Consider the following 14,232-nt stretch of genomic DNA (forward strand, 5'->3'; position numbering starts at 1 on the left):
GCTCTTATTCCCGGCGTGACTCCTCCTCTTTGCTTACGTCTTAGGAAGTGAAGGCTCTATAAAGTCTAGATAGGTAGTATCGTTCGCCATTTTTGTTCTTTCGTTGCCGAGCTACCAGACTAGGAATCTATTTGCCGCACCGTTAAACATTATCATGTCGTAGATCCTATGATAATAAATCAAACGCATTGTAATTCAGCAAATAACTGAGCGGCAAATAACGTCTTCGTGTGCTTTCTGCGAACGCCAACGAAAGAGCCAAAATGGCGGGCGATTATATTAAGTATTTATCGAGCCTTAAGAAATGAATGACGTCTTCATCAGCGAATCACAAGACGCACACGTTTAAATGTAGCCGACCTGCAACGCGATTGGCTGCCGGAAATTAGAGCGACGGAACTATAGCTACAACAACGTCACAATGAAAACTGAAAGAAAAATAACCGTTAAAAATAATGTTAGGCCAGCACTCATTGTTGCCTTGTCAAACACATGAGATAATTAAAATGCTTACTGTCATATATTTTTGCACGGCAGCACTCATTGTTGCAAAGAGAATATGAACTGACTGAAAGACAATTTTATACATTCGGTGAAGTCACTTTCATTGTAGCGGTTATATAAAAAACTTAAAATACGAGTATACCTGCAGGCAATTTTTAATAATAAATTAATAAATAATAGATTTCCGCCCCTGAGCACGAGTTCTACTCTTTCAGGGGCGAGCTAAAGTTTCTCAGTATATTTTATAATTTATGTTACAATTAGTAGCAAAATAATTAATAAATAAATAATCAAATGAAGGCAAAAAAATATTTTGTAAATTAGGCATTTATATTAAAAAAGGCAGAAAAGGGCAACATAAAACTGTGACGCTTCACTCACAAAGGTATAATTCGTACAGATTTAATTTCAAAATGAAGATAGATTTAACACATTTAAAAAGGCATTCTGCCAAAGTTCCGGTCTCTGCAATCAGAGACGATGAGACAATGATGAGACGTGATGTAATGGTAGAGTGAGAGTGAAAGATCAAAATTACGTATTCCGAAAGGCCTTGTCCACCAGAGTTGTGTGTGAACAATATTCTTATTCTAATTATTACTGATAACATTTCTTTCTTTTTTAATTTCGGAGAATACTTCCCAATTCTCACTGTCAGTTTCATCGCTGGTGTTGAAATATTCTCAAACTCTTACGACAGTCGTCGACGGGTTAACAGAGGACCTCCCTGCTTCCTATCTCAACAATTCGTGTTCTCGTCTTGTCTGCCTGGTTCTCTTCGACACTACTTTTTTTTCTGCACGTAAACTTTACACACTTCTTTCAGTTTCTCTTCTTCACGCCTCCACTCCCTTCTACTGTCACGTTCTGCTTCAGAACACAACACCGCATCGCTAGTCAACAACACAGTTTGTAACAGTAACCTAGCAGGCAAGCAAGCGAGCAAGAGGGCCGTGAACGTCCGCCTGCAACTCAGTCTTGCATTGTCGCGCCAGACGAGAATCTCGTGTCTATCTTTTCCTTCAACCAGAGCATAAAGCTAACAAACGAAGAGTCTATTCAGTGCAGTGACTGGTGAATACCATTGTTGAACTTGAGTGTGTCAATAGGAATATATACCGGTAGTTATTGTCGCTGTGTACAAAAGTTTCCTCCCACAAAGTTTTTAGCGAAAATGAAAGCGTGATCTAATATGTAATATTGTGTACATTAGTCTTCTGCATTATTAAGTGCCAGTAGCGGTTATGCCGCTAAAACAGAGACTCGAAACAGAAGTGTAGTGTTTTAAGACCAGTTTAAACTTTGTGTGAATCTGAAAGAATATCAAAACGAACTTCTTGGAATTCTATAATGATTCTACATTAACACTGTAAATACAAGCACTAACTCCACTTCTGTGGTTGGTATTGTTGTCCATTCAACTAACACAGGTAAGTCAAGTGAATTAAATTTATAATTAAGATAATTACCTACAACATTAAGACTACCAGATAACTCAGTTGTAGAACAACTGGTTACGAACTGGAAGATTCTGGGTTTAGTCCCGGGTGGTGACGGGATTTTTTAGTTGCCAAATTCCATTTACTTTTTATTTTAGTAGGTTTTTTACGACGCTTTATCAACATTTTAGGTTATTTAGATGAACGAGATGAAGGTGATAATGCCGGTGAAATGAGTCCGGGGTCCAGCACCGAAAGTTACCCAGCATTTACTCATATTGGGTTGAGGGAAACCCCCGGAAAAAGCCTCAATCAGGTAACTTGCGCCGACCGGGAATCGAACCCGGACCACCTGGTTCCGCGGTTAGACGCGCTAACCGTTACTCCGCAGGTGTGGACGCCAAACTTCCAGAATGATTCCGAGATTCACTCAGTCTCCTATAAAATTGAGTTCTGAGCCTTTCCCCGGGGTAAAAAGGTCAAACGTGATGCTCATTCTAGTGCCGAGATGAAGAAAACATGGAGTTCTACCTCCGTGTACCCCAACCACCTTTATGGTGTATGTAGGAATACCTTTACCTATACACAATGAATAATAACAGCGTTTTACTAGACATTAATTATTCTTAACATATTTGCAGTTGTGTCATTTAATTATGGAATCTGAAGAGTTACGTAAACTTCGGGCCACTATTGTTGTTAGGGATACCACGAAATTCATGCCAAAATGATCCCAAAATTTCTCTAAAGTGGCTTCAATTATTTCCTATGGGTGGACCTATATACATTTTGTTAAGGAGCGGGATCTGAATTTTCTAGGCTATAAGGCAATGTAATGCATACAGTATAGAACTGTCAAAGGCGTGTCAGCCCTTAGGGGCTTTCTTTATTGTTATTAGTCGATTATTTAAAAACGCCTATTAACTTTAAGGTTACCTAGCATCCGTGGAAATTATAGGGAGAAGGCGAAATGAGACTGAAGAGTCGCTCTACAGTTGGGAAAGATCTTTTTTCCCTGAAGTTTTAAGAAGTGTTCCTTATTTTTTGTTTACAAGACCAATATTTTTATTAAATTATTATTAAACATATCTTAATTTTTTCTACCTCAACAAGGTATCAGCTCACGTAGAATACGAACCCATTGACGAGCGCAGCCTCGAATCAAACGACCAACTTCTTACCGCTGACTTTTCTTTCTCTCTTTCTTCTTTTCTTTTGCAAACAAATAATAATAATAATAATAATAATAATAATAATAATAATAATAATTACCAGGCTTTTCCACTTTCCAGCGGTTGTTCCTAATGCTACGGATTGTTAGCTCCTAGGTTCAGTACCGAATGGTGATTAAGTTTTCTCGTTTACAAAAATGTAAACAGCCTCGAGGTTCGCTCAGCAGTATATAAAATTGAATACCTGGTGCTTCCCATGAGTAAAAGGCTTTCTGAGTCTAGTGCCGACCACACCGCCTTATTCTAATGGTCTATGTAGAGGGTAGGCCTGTATTATTATTATTATTATTATTATTATTATTATTATTATTATTATTAATCATAAAATAATAGTACCTAATATTATACACGAAAGCTCACACAGGGCCAAGGTCTACCAGTCGACTGATTTCATGCCATGCCTCAGCAGAGGTGAACGATCATTCAATCGGTACAGGAGTAACGTATTGTTAGCACGATGATTCTCCCCAGCCGATATAACCAGCTCGCGAACCGAATTTCATTATCTATTTTTGTTTAGTCAACTGTCTGAACCTCACAAGTGATACCAATAAAGCACCATTTATGAGGCAACTCGGCCAGGAGATAATGGCCAGTTCCTTTCCCCCTCCATTGCATACATCGCCGATTAGCTACATTGTAGCTCCCCAAATTCATCACGATGCTAGAGGGGCACCGATCCCATACACTGACCGAAATTTCATGAGAAAGTTTCTCCGCCCATGTTGACTGGAAGCAGGGCTTATTCCGTAACGCTAGCCCAAGGTATGAAGCCCTACACCAGCGCCCGACACTTACGTGATAAAACTCAAACTGCTTTATTCATAGACATTCTTAGCGCGGGCTTCCTGTGGATGATCAGCGAACTAACGTTTTTCGTATTCATAAACCAGTGTTAGCGATATGATATGATATGAATCCTGTACAAGGAACCAGTCGATAGCCGGGGCTAGTTCAGCACGCTCGTAACGCGGACTAGCGAATTGTCTATGAATAGTACCCTAAAACTTTTGTGACGTAGCAGTATTTATGTTATTCTTGATTCCGTAAACGATTCATGATGATAAATAACAATTATGGGCGAATCCAGAAATGCATATAGTGTGTAAGGACTTTTGGGAACAACTGGATAATACGCACGGCAGAGCAATGTCGATAGTCGACGTTACTCGCTGGCCACTAGTCACCGGGCCGTACCGAGCCGTGCCAAACAAAACACAATCGAAATGGTGGTAGTGAAATTCGCAACTATATTCTTAAATAATTCACGGCATTAGTCAAGTGCAAGACTTCTGGCTTCTGTTGCATTCAAACAATTATAAAATACGATAGTTTGTTTTTGATGCAAAGATAATTTGTTTGGCTTGTTTCTTAAATAAAATTACGAAATGGTGTTCCTGTGCTTAACATTTAATAAAAAAAGAAATATAGCAAAACTGTTTTGTCTCGAGACTCTCATCTAAGTCACGTAATAAGTCACGTAATCTACTTCAATATATTTGCGCAAATATATATTGTAGCTAACAGTGGTGCTATCTCTCAGTAATGTTCAGAACGAAGTAGAGAGAGAGAGAGAGAGAAAAGAAACAAATTTCTCCCTCCAACGACGCCACACACCAACGTCGTGTTCTTATGCTCGCGAGATTGTGTATTTACCTAAATTTGGTGCTAAACGTAACGGCACGGTTCAAAGATACCGTGGGAATTCTCCAGTTTAGCGGACTTCTGTTATAAATTAATATACAAACATGAACCAATTAGTACGTAACCTATAACAATTTAAACGATTTATACTTATTAATATTATTCTTCGCTAGATGAAGTAAGTCCTGTTTTCACTCCAGCTCCTTAATATTTATGTCTCTTTTACTAACTGGTTCACATTTGTATATTAATTTATAACAAAAGTCCTTACAAATTACAATATTAAGTTTATTATTGATTATATATTCACTGTGTCTTTTTTTTTGTTTGTTTGTTTTTTGTTGTTTTTTTTTGTGTTTTTTTTTTTTTTTGTCGCTCATAAATGGGAACGCTTGGATGAATGCTTGGGTGAATGATGCAGTCAAGTAGGCTGCCCGACATTGAAAAAAAAAAAAAGTAAAACTAAACAGCCATACCTGGATCCAAGAGGAAGCTATAAGTTATACTGTATATTTTAGATCATGTGCGGAAACTATAACAAAAGTAAAATATTTGATAGTACTAAAAGAATATAGCAAGTCCTTTATTTCGGTCAGGAATATACTGAAGTAATATCAGGATGCTTAATTGCTACTATAAATGAATTCATTCATATGTAACACTAAATGCTTACAACTTTAAGAAAAAGAAAAGTATCAATTAATAATTTTGTTCTCTATAATTTTGTCATCAAATGGAACAAACTATTCAATTTATTCTGAATTCGTGAGACAGTGTCACAACTAGTAAAATACATCATAATTATGTCAAAACTGCAGAAAAGAATGTGTGTGTGTGTGTCAGTTCGACATAATTGTGTACCTACAGAATAAAACAAGTCATCAATTACGTCGCGCACACATGTTGCAGTTACTCCGGTATTTCAAGTACAGTAATTACCACACAGATTGTTTAAATTTGACAGTAAGTAAGAAAATGACACTGCATGGTCGCTAATAGTAGTTAACTTTCGTTGTGTATGTTTTTTATAAATCAGTGTCGGTGCTCGTTCTGACGTAACGATTGGGAGACCAGATGATAACAGGAAGTAATTAAGGGTAAAGAAACGCTAAATTATGACAAAAAAAATGGATTTTTTTATTTTTTAATAAATAGTACATACTTTTCTGTATTAAATACTGAAATATTTTGCTTATCTGAAGGACCTAAGCGGCCTTTAAAATTTAAATGCCACAGCACGGTGCAATGTGCCACTCCCCCTTTCAGTAGCCATTTTGGAGTTTCTGTGTTATAGAAATTTTCTTGAAATTTAGGCAGGCAAACTAACTGACCAGTGCTAGGAAGGCTGTGGTTTACTATTCCTTACGGATATTGAGAACATTGAGTGCACTGTATAAGGTGAGATAATAGATAAATAGTACTATATATTTAAACGTCATTTTCCGTAAGTTGCGTATTTTTCAAAGCTTATGTACCTTTTTCTCTGCAACCTTTAGGAGTAAAAATATGAAATTTTGACAAAAAGCTTAAAACTGTATTATATATAATTCCTTGCAACAAAATTTTGATTTGTTAATATTTGTGAGTTTTATACATTACAAAACTTAGAAAAAAAATTTAAAAAAGCGTTTCATACCTAATATTTAAAAAAAATAATATAAAGCCTAAATAAAATATTTGGTTGTTCGGAAATGTTACTTTAGATATTGGTAACACACATGCAAAGTTTTAGGTTTATTGGTTTAGCAAATTTTTTAGAAAAAGGTACATCATTTTTTAATTTTCTTAAATGAAAAAATTTGAAAAATAAAAACTATTATTTATAAAATTCTGAAAAAAAATGACAGCAAAGAAAACCCTGTTTTAAATTAATATTTCAAATTTTAAGGTCCTAGGTTCAAAAATATCAAAGTTATAGGCAATTCAGTAACAATGTTATTTCTCATCCCTCCTCCCAAGGATTTAGTGAGTGGAGATTCGCTTTCTGAGATTAGTGCCTTGCGTGGTTTGAATTACCCTTCCCCACCAGAAACGGAGTGAAAAGATCACAATTTGTTTTTAAAATAAGTGGAGCAAAAAATAGGTCCAGTTTTTCGGAGTAGCCAAGCATAGCGCCCCAGCATAAGTCGTACCGGTATCTATTTGTCCTGATGAAGGAACCTTTATGTAGTTCTGAAACAATTGAATGGTAACTTCCATCAGACGGTGCGGTATCCAAAACTTTATATCTGAAGCGGAAATACATCAAAGGAAGAATAATCAACAAAAACTGACAGGCAAAAACATGCAACACTATACGAAATGTAAATAGGAACAAATAACATCACATTTAAACAGTTTCCCACTATTCCACTATTCTGTTGATTGAAGTATTCGTCTCCTTTTTTTTAGGGATTTCTTTTGCCAAATGATGGTTTATGGTTTATGACCCTATTACCCCCATCTTACACCATGAAGCTCATGACCTTGTAACTATTTCTTCCTTAACGCCTACCATTATAGTTTGATGGAATTGCAACTATTTAGCAATTTGAGCAACTTCAAAATTTAGGTTTTTTACATAACCTACTTTCAGGTCCAGAAAAATCTACAAGGAGCAATTTGCTTGGTGAAATATGGACAAAGTATGTGATATGTCCGTTTAAGCATCTAGTGTTAATGGTTTCACAGTTTAGATAAGCTTAATATTCCAAAAGCACAAGAACTCAACATTTTCCTCGAAAGCTTGGAATAAGCGTTCGAAGACGAATATTCATGAAGAACTATCAGTGACTGCGAATGAAAATTTGAAATATCACTAAATGACTATAGCAAAAGTAAGAAATCTCCTCGAAAACATCAATGACAGAACAATAAAAGAAAAAAAGATACTGAGAGAGGCAAGTCTTATATTTACAAGAATAGACAAGAACCTCCTGCTGATACGTTAACATTGGCAGTGTGTCTTTTCTCATACCACATCTAATCAACTTCACTTTTGAACGAGGAGTATTGCCCGTCAGTTCTTGTCATACAAGGAATAGCCTTGTTTCCAGTCCTCATTTATGTTCCCTTTTCTTCATCAGGATATTATACTGTACTTTTTTACCTGACGTTTCCCCTAACTGTAAGACGAATACATAGAGAGGCCTCGCCAATCTAATTGAATAATCAAGACTACTTTCTATAAGTAGTCGACATGTAGATAAATATTATTGGAGAAAAATTCATTCCGGCACCGGGAATCGAACCCAGGACTCTCAGCTATGCGCGCTGAGTGCTCTTTCCATCTGAGCTCTGCCGAGACTCGATGATACAAAGGGGGAGAGTTCGGCCGGCGTCGTGAATGGGGTTTCGGTATAGCTCAGATGGAAAGAGCGCTCAGCGTGCATAGCTGAGAGGTCCTGGGTTAGATTTCCGATGCCGGAACAAATCTTTCTCCAATAATAGGTATGTAAAACGAATGTCAGGTAATCACATCTTGCCAAATACCATCTCGCTATCACCAATTCTACCTAATCTAAAAATAACCTAGTAGTTGATACAGCGTCGTTAAATAACCAATTAAAAATATTAACTGAATCCCAATTCATCAGTGAAGAGAATACTTCAACAGTTCCCCTCTAACTTGACCTGACGTTGACGAGCGAAACATGGCGCACTGCTCAATGTTGACATTTCAGCAAGAGATTCTTGTCTTGTAGAGATGTGATCTGTCCCCCTCATTCTTTTTATTGCTCCCTCAACAATAAAAACTCTCCACTATCTCTGAGAGGTGATTTCATGTTCTTTCAGTAGTCATATGGCAGGTCCATGAAATTTCCAGTCTCAGATATTGATTGTTCTTGAATAAACTTTTCTTCTGATGCCTGTTTCAGGTCTTTTAAAGAACGTGTTAAGTTCTCTGCACCTTTGTAATATTTTCTGGACAGTAAATGCGTTGAATCCAAGCACCCAACCGACACAGCTCATATTTCGCCCATGTTTCAAAAAATAGGCTAAATTACTCTTGCAGCTTCTTCTGGACTAAAAACATATTACGTGACAATATCCAATCCCTTAAACCGACTAAAACAATTACAATTCCACCAAATAACAACAATAAATATGGCCGAAATTATGAACGAAATAATTGGCAGGCCATAAACTCTGTTGCTGGAGGGACAAAATTCATTGCACATCACAGTCTGGGAGCAATACTGGATGAGAGGAAGAGTCATAATCTATCTGCACCACTGATACCGAAAAAAGTTGTTTTTAGCATGCCGTCTGCCAGTCTTCTCTTCGTCTGTGTATAGTGATTTCCTTAAACTGTTGGTCGGATTTTTTTATATTCAATAGGCCTATATACGAGTCAATTTATCTGGGAATGATGAACATGAAATACAGTTATTTTAGTAAGAAATTAGGGTATTAATGTGCTATGTTTTAATCAAAACACAAAGTGGCAGGACCTTGCAATCGAATCCAACATTTTTGTTTTATTTTGTTTCTTGCGTAAGATAAATAAAATGAATTTAATCAGTTATGAAGTATGTTCTCAGACGCATTTAATTCGGAGAAATTATTTATTAAATGCAGATATACTTCTAATTTCGATGTGACCAAGTCCAGCAGGTCTTAATAGCCACCCAGGCTAAAGCCATATAGGCCTAGGCACTACACTTTGGCCTAGTGAACAGAGCCTCATTGTTGTAGAATTAGTATCCCTTGCTATAAACTTATTTGTTACGCGTGAGTGAAACAAAGAAATGTCTAATATACTTTATACGTTTTTGTTACGTAATCTCAAAGTTTATGACATTCATAAAAATTTAATGAGATACTTCACTACATTAGTGCCGTAAAGTGAAACTTACCACATTAGAGCGACAAAGTGAAATAGATGAGAAGTAATGTATGTATTGTAGGTAATTTACAGTTTTTTTTTTAATTTGTCAACGTGAGCTACTCAGTTAATACTCTTCTCGACATTTCAAATATTTTTATTTACAATGCAATAGAGTCAGTTTCTGTCGGATGCTTTTTCAATTCACTGCGGGCTAAAGCAAGGAGATGCACTATCACCTTTACCTTTTAACTTTGCTCTAGAATATGCCATTAGGAAAGTTCAGGATAACAGACAGGGTTTTGTTATTGAACGGGTTACATCAGCTGCTTGTCTATGTGGAAGACATGAATATGTTAGGAGAAAATCCACAAACGGTTAGGGAAAACACGGGAATTTTACTTGAAGCAAGTAAAGGAGACAGATTTCGAACTAAATCCCGAAAAGAAAAAGTACCATGATTATGTCTCGCGATCAGAATATTCTACGAAATGGAAATTTAAAAATTGGAAATTTATCTTTTGAAGAGGTGGAAAAATTCAAATATCTTGGAGCAACAGTAACAAATTTAAACGACACTCGGGAGGAAATTAAACGCAGAATAAATAATGAAAAATGTCTGTTATTATTCGGTTGAGAAGCTTTTATCATCCAATCTGCTCTCAAAAAAGCTGAAAGTTAGAATTTATAAACAGTCATATTACCGGTTGTTCTTCATAGCTATGAAACTTGTACTCTCACTTTGAGAGAGGAACAGAGGTTAGGGGTGTTTGAGAATAAGATGCTTAGAAAAATATTTGGGGCTTTTTGGGGGGGGGTTATTTTACGACGCTGTATCAACATCTAGGTTATACTTGGGGCTAAGAGGGATGAAGTTACAGGAGCCTCCAGATGAAAAATAATTCGAACATGCATGGATGTGATTTCGATCCATTTAATGTGTAGTAGTGGCAAATTTATAGAGGTTTTAAATTATTTTATATAATCTGTAAATATAAGACATTCTATTATTTCTTTTATAATATTATATTATACTATTTCATTAATACTATTATCCATCATTGTTCTGCCCAAGGGCAGGTCTTTCAGTGCAAAGCCCGCTTTCTTCATTTTTTTTTTAATTTTAGTAGGCTATTTTACGACGCTTTATCAACATCTTAGGTTATTTAGCGTCTGAATGAGATGAAGGTGATAATACCGGTGAAATGAGTCCGGGGTCCAGCATCGAAAATTTACCAGCATTTGCTCATATTGGGTTGAGAGAAAACCCCGGAAGAAACCTCAACTAGGTAACTTGTCTCTACCGGGAATCGAACCCGGGCTACCTGGGCTTTCTTCAATCTTTCATATTTTCTGCCTTCCTCTTTGTCTTCTCATATAATCCATATATCTTAATGTCGTCTATTATCTCATATCTTCTTCTGCCTCGAACTCTTCTCCCGTTCACCATTCCTTCCAGTAGGCAGTTTCTTCTCAGCCAGTGACCCAACCAATTCCTTTTCCTATTCCTGATCAGATTCAGCATCATTCTTTCTTCACCCACTCTTTCCAACATAGCTTCATTTCTTATTCTGTCTGTCCACTTCATACGTTCCATTCTTATCCATATCCATATTTCAAATGCTTCTATTTGCTTCTCTTCACTTCGTCGTAATGTTATATTTTAGTTTTATTTAGCATTAACAGCAGTTAGTATTGTTCTTCTATACTTCTTTTTTTATTTAGTATATCATTGTTTTAGCAACCTGTAACTCTATTGTACTATTCATACTTTTTTGTATTACTGTATTGGACTTTAATTGGCTAACGGCTGTTGACTAGCACATAAATATAAATAAATAAATAAATAAATAAATAAATAAATAAATAAATAAATAAATAAATAAATAAATAAATAAATAATTGTATATATTCATATATGAGACTTCGCCGGCCTCATCATGACAATATGCAGTCAATATGTAGATACCTATTATTAGGTATAAATAAATTATTATTATTATTATTATTATACTGCAAAGTCTTAATGTTTATTTCTATTCAACTTGCTTATTCATACTCTTAATCGATAGTAGACATTGAAAAATAAGGAGATTTTCAGATCACGTTGACAGCAGTGAGGGAGATCACCTCACCGAATAAAAGAAAATATAAAACAACCAACTCACTCATAGATTAGATTATACGGTATTGAAAGAAGAGTCAGATTATTCTCCCTAACACTGCAGTCTATTCTCCTACCGCCATTTTCCTATGTAAATAGGTATTTTCCTTGTGTTAAGGTTTCTTTAATTGGTAATTTAAGACGCTCTATCAACTGCTGTGATAATCTAGCGTCTGAGAGATATGAAGGTGATATGCCAGCGCATGGATGTCCAATTGTAACTCGTACGAGGTAACCCCTGACGTAAGCAACCCGCAACCCGTATTCTTTAAGGTCGTTTTTTCTATTTTATATGGAAAGTTATTCATCTTAGCAGAGCATGCTTGACGTGCAATATCTCCTGGTTCTATAGGCGTTTGGATACCCATGTGCTAGCGGGATGGGTCCACGGTTCAGCGCTGGAAGTTGCCCAGCATTTGCTCCTAATTGGTTAAGGGAAGACCACGGAGAAAACCTCAACCAAGTGATTTGTCCCAACCATGGTTTGAACTCGGGCTCACTAGTTTCACGGTTAGACGTGCTAGCAATTACTCCACAGCGTGTAAGGGTTAAAGACTGTTAGGAGCTCATTTAATAGATTCTTTGCAGGACTTTCTCCTTTGGATTAATAATTTTATTCTTAGGCGTTTTAAGAAGAGAGATCTACAACTTCATTTCTCTGCCAACAACTTCACCCGGATCCGCTGGATCTGTATCCCATATATTTTAACTTGAGCCATAGCAGATTGGAATGAGAATGTGCTGCAGCCTATCATTGAACAATAACGAGAAATATCAATGTGCGCTGAGGAAAAGGGCCAGTAGCCTTCATCTCCTGCAAATACAGCTGACAACACAACACGTAATTCCGTACGGACATTAAGGTCAGTTGTTCGTGCCACGAGAATAAAATGCTGCAATAACAGCGTGTGTATTCCTGCGGAAACAACTGGGCTAGATTGGACATTCTTCCGTTGCCCGTATGATATGTACGTGTAGCGGGCCCTAGAACCAATTTCCTTAATAGTACAATTATCCATAATGATACTACGGGACTCTGAGTCTGGCCTCCATCCACATCGACTGCAACAACGAAATCTCTTTAATGACCACATCTCAAACATCAACGAAATTTGTTGCTAAAAACTTCTATTTCGATGCACGCAACGGTCTGCCGAACAGTAGACCTATACATACCTACAGTATTTTAGCATTGTTTCACCCTCTGTTACGTTGTGGGGACGATGGGAGATTTGCAGGCTGCAAATCAGAGGACCAGAACTCTATTCCCGGCAAAAAAAGATGTCTTCTTTCCACAGACCTGGGCTTCTGTTTAGTGTATTATTATTATTATTATTATTATTATTATTATTATTATTATTATTATTATTATTATTTGTGGCACATTAAGAAGAACTTTGAAGAATAAAACAATGAAAGATACGCAAGTTAAATTTTATAAAACTAAATATTACACATAATAACTTGCAGAGAAGAAAAGAAATCTGGGTTGTGTCCACGAAGGATAAATAAAATATATGCTACAAGCAAGTGAACTGAGATTCTTAAGAATTAAAATATTCACCGGACTAGGCACTATAGAAATTAAGATATGAAAGAGACGAATTACACATTATTTGTACAAAATTTTGATTACAAAATAAATTGGCAGAACACGTTCAGATAATGCAAGACGAAACATTACTTAAACAATTTTTATATTATAAATCTAGAGAAGGATGTTAAGGTCGAACTTGGAAAAGATGGAAAGTGTGGGGTTGTAAGAGGTTTTTTTTTAGGAGGTTATTTTACGAAGCTTTGTCAACATCTTAGGTTATTTAGTGTATAAATGAGATGAAGGTGATAATGCAGGTGAAATGAGTCCGGGGTCCAACACCGATAGTTACCCAGCATTCGCTCATACTGGGTTAAGGGATGTAAGAGGTTTCATTCTCTTATTCTGTAAAATGAATAAGTAATGACAATAACAACAATGACTTAGTTTCTAATTTAAAAGCATCTACCGGAACATAAGTTAGCAACTTTTATTGTTTTTACACATTTCCTTAACTGTAATTCATAATTCAATTTTCTTATTAATAGTAATATACCGCTTTTTGGTTTCGTTAAAAATAAGAATAATATATCATTCCTTTTTGACGTTTATATTCGACCTACACGAACAGAAAAAAATTAAAGAATTTAATGGAACGATTCATTATACTGACGTTATTCAAATTGGTCGCTTTGGAAACGCTTACGTCGTACGCTATGAATTCAACAATGTGAACGAGTCCATTCCTACACATAAAGGAAGTTTGCATATACATGGTGTTAAAAAAAAAAGTATCCAATATTTTAGGAGGTGATAGTATGCATCAAAACAAGAAAAAAGTCTAATAAGCATGGGACCTACAACACATACTTTCTGAGATCTGAACACTTGTTTATAGGAGGTGCTCA

At 36.1% G+C, this 14,232-nt stretch overlaps 1 protein-coding gene across 2 annotated transcripts in view; it reads left to right on the forward strand.

Annotated features, from left to right (window-relative positions):
- Positions 1 to 1,394: 1,394 nt before the first annotated feature.
- LOC138702250 (uncharacterized) overlaps positions 1,395 to 14,232 on the forward strand; it is a 123,185-nt gene continuing 110,347 nt past the window's right edge. For both annotated transcript variants that reach the window (XR_011332827.1, XM_069829838.1), the window contains exon 1: positions 1,395 to 1,934. The gene's annotated coding sequence lies outside the window, so the exon portion shown is untranslated. The remainder of the gene's footprint in view (positions 1,935 to 14,232) is intronic.

The sequence above is a fragment of the Periplaneta americana genome, chromosome 1 (assembly GCF_040183065.1).
Source record: "Periplaneta americana isolate PAMFEO1 chromosome 1, P.americana_PAMFEO1_priV1, whole genome shotgun sequence".
Taxonomy (NCBI): domain Eukaryota; kingdom Metazoa; phylum Arthropoda; class Insecta; order Blattodea; family Blattidae; genus Periplaneta; species Periplaneta americana.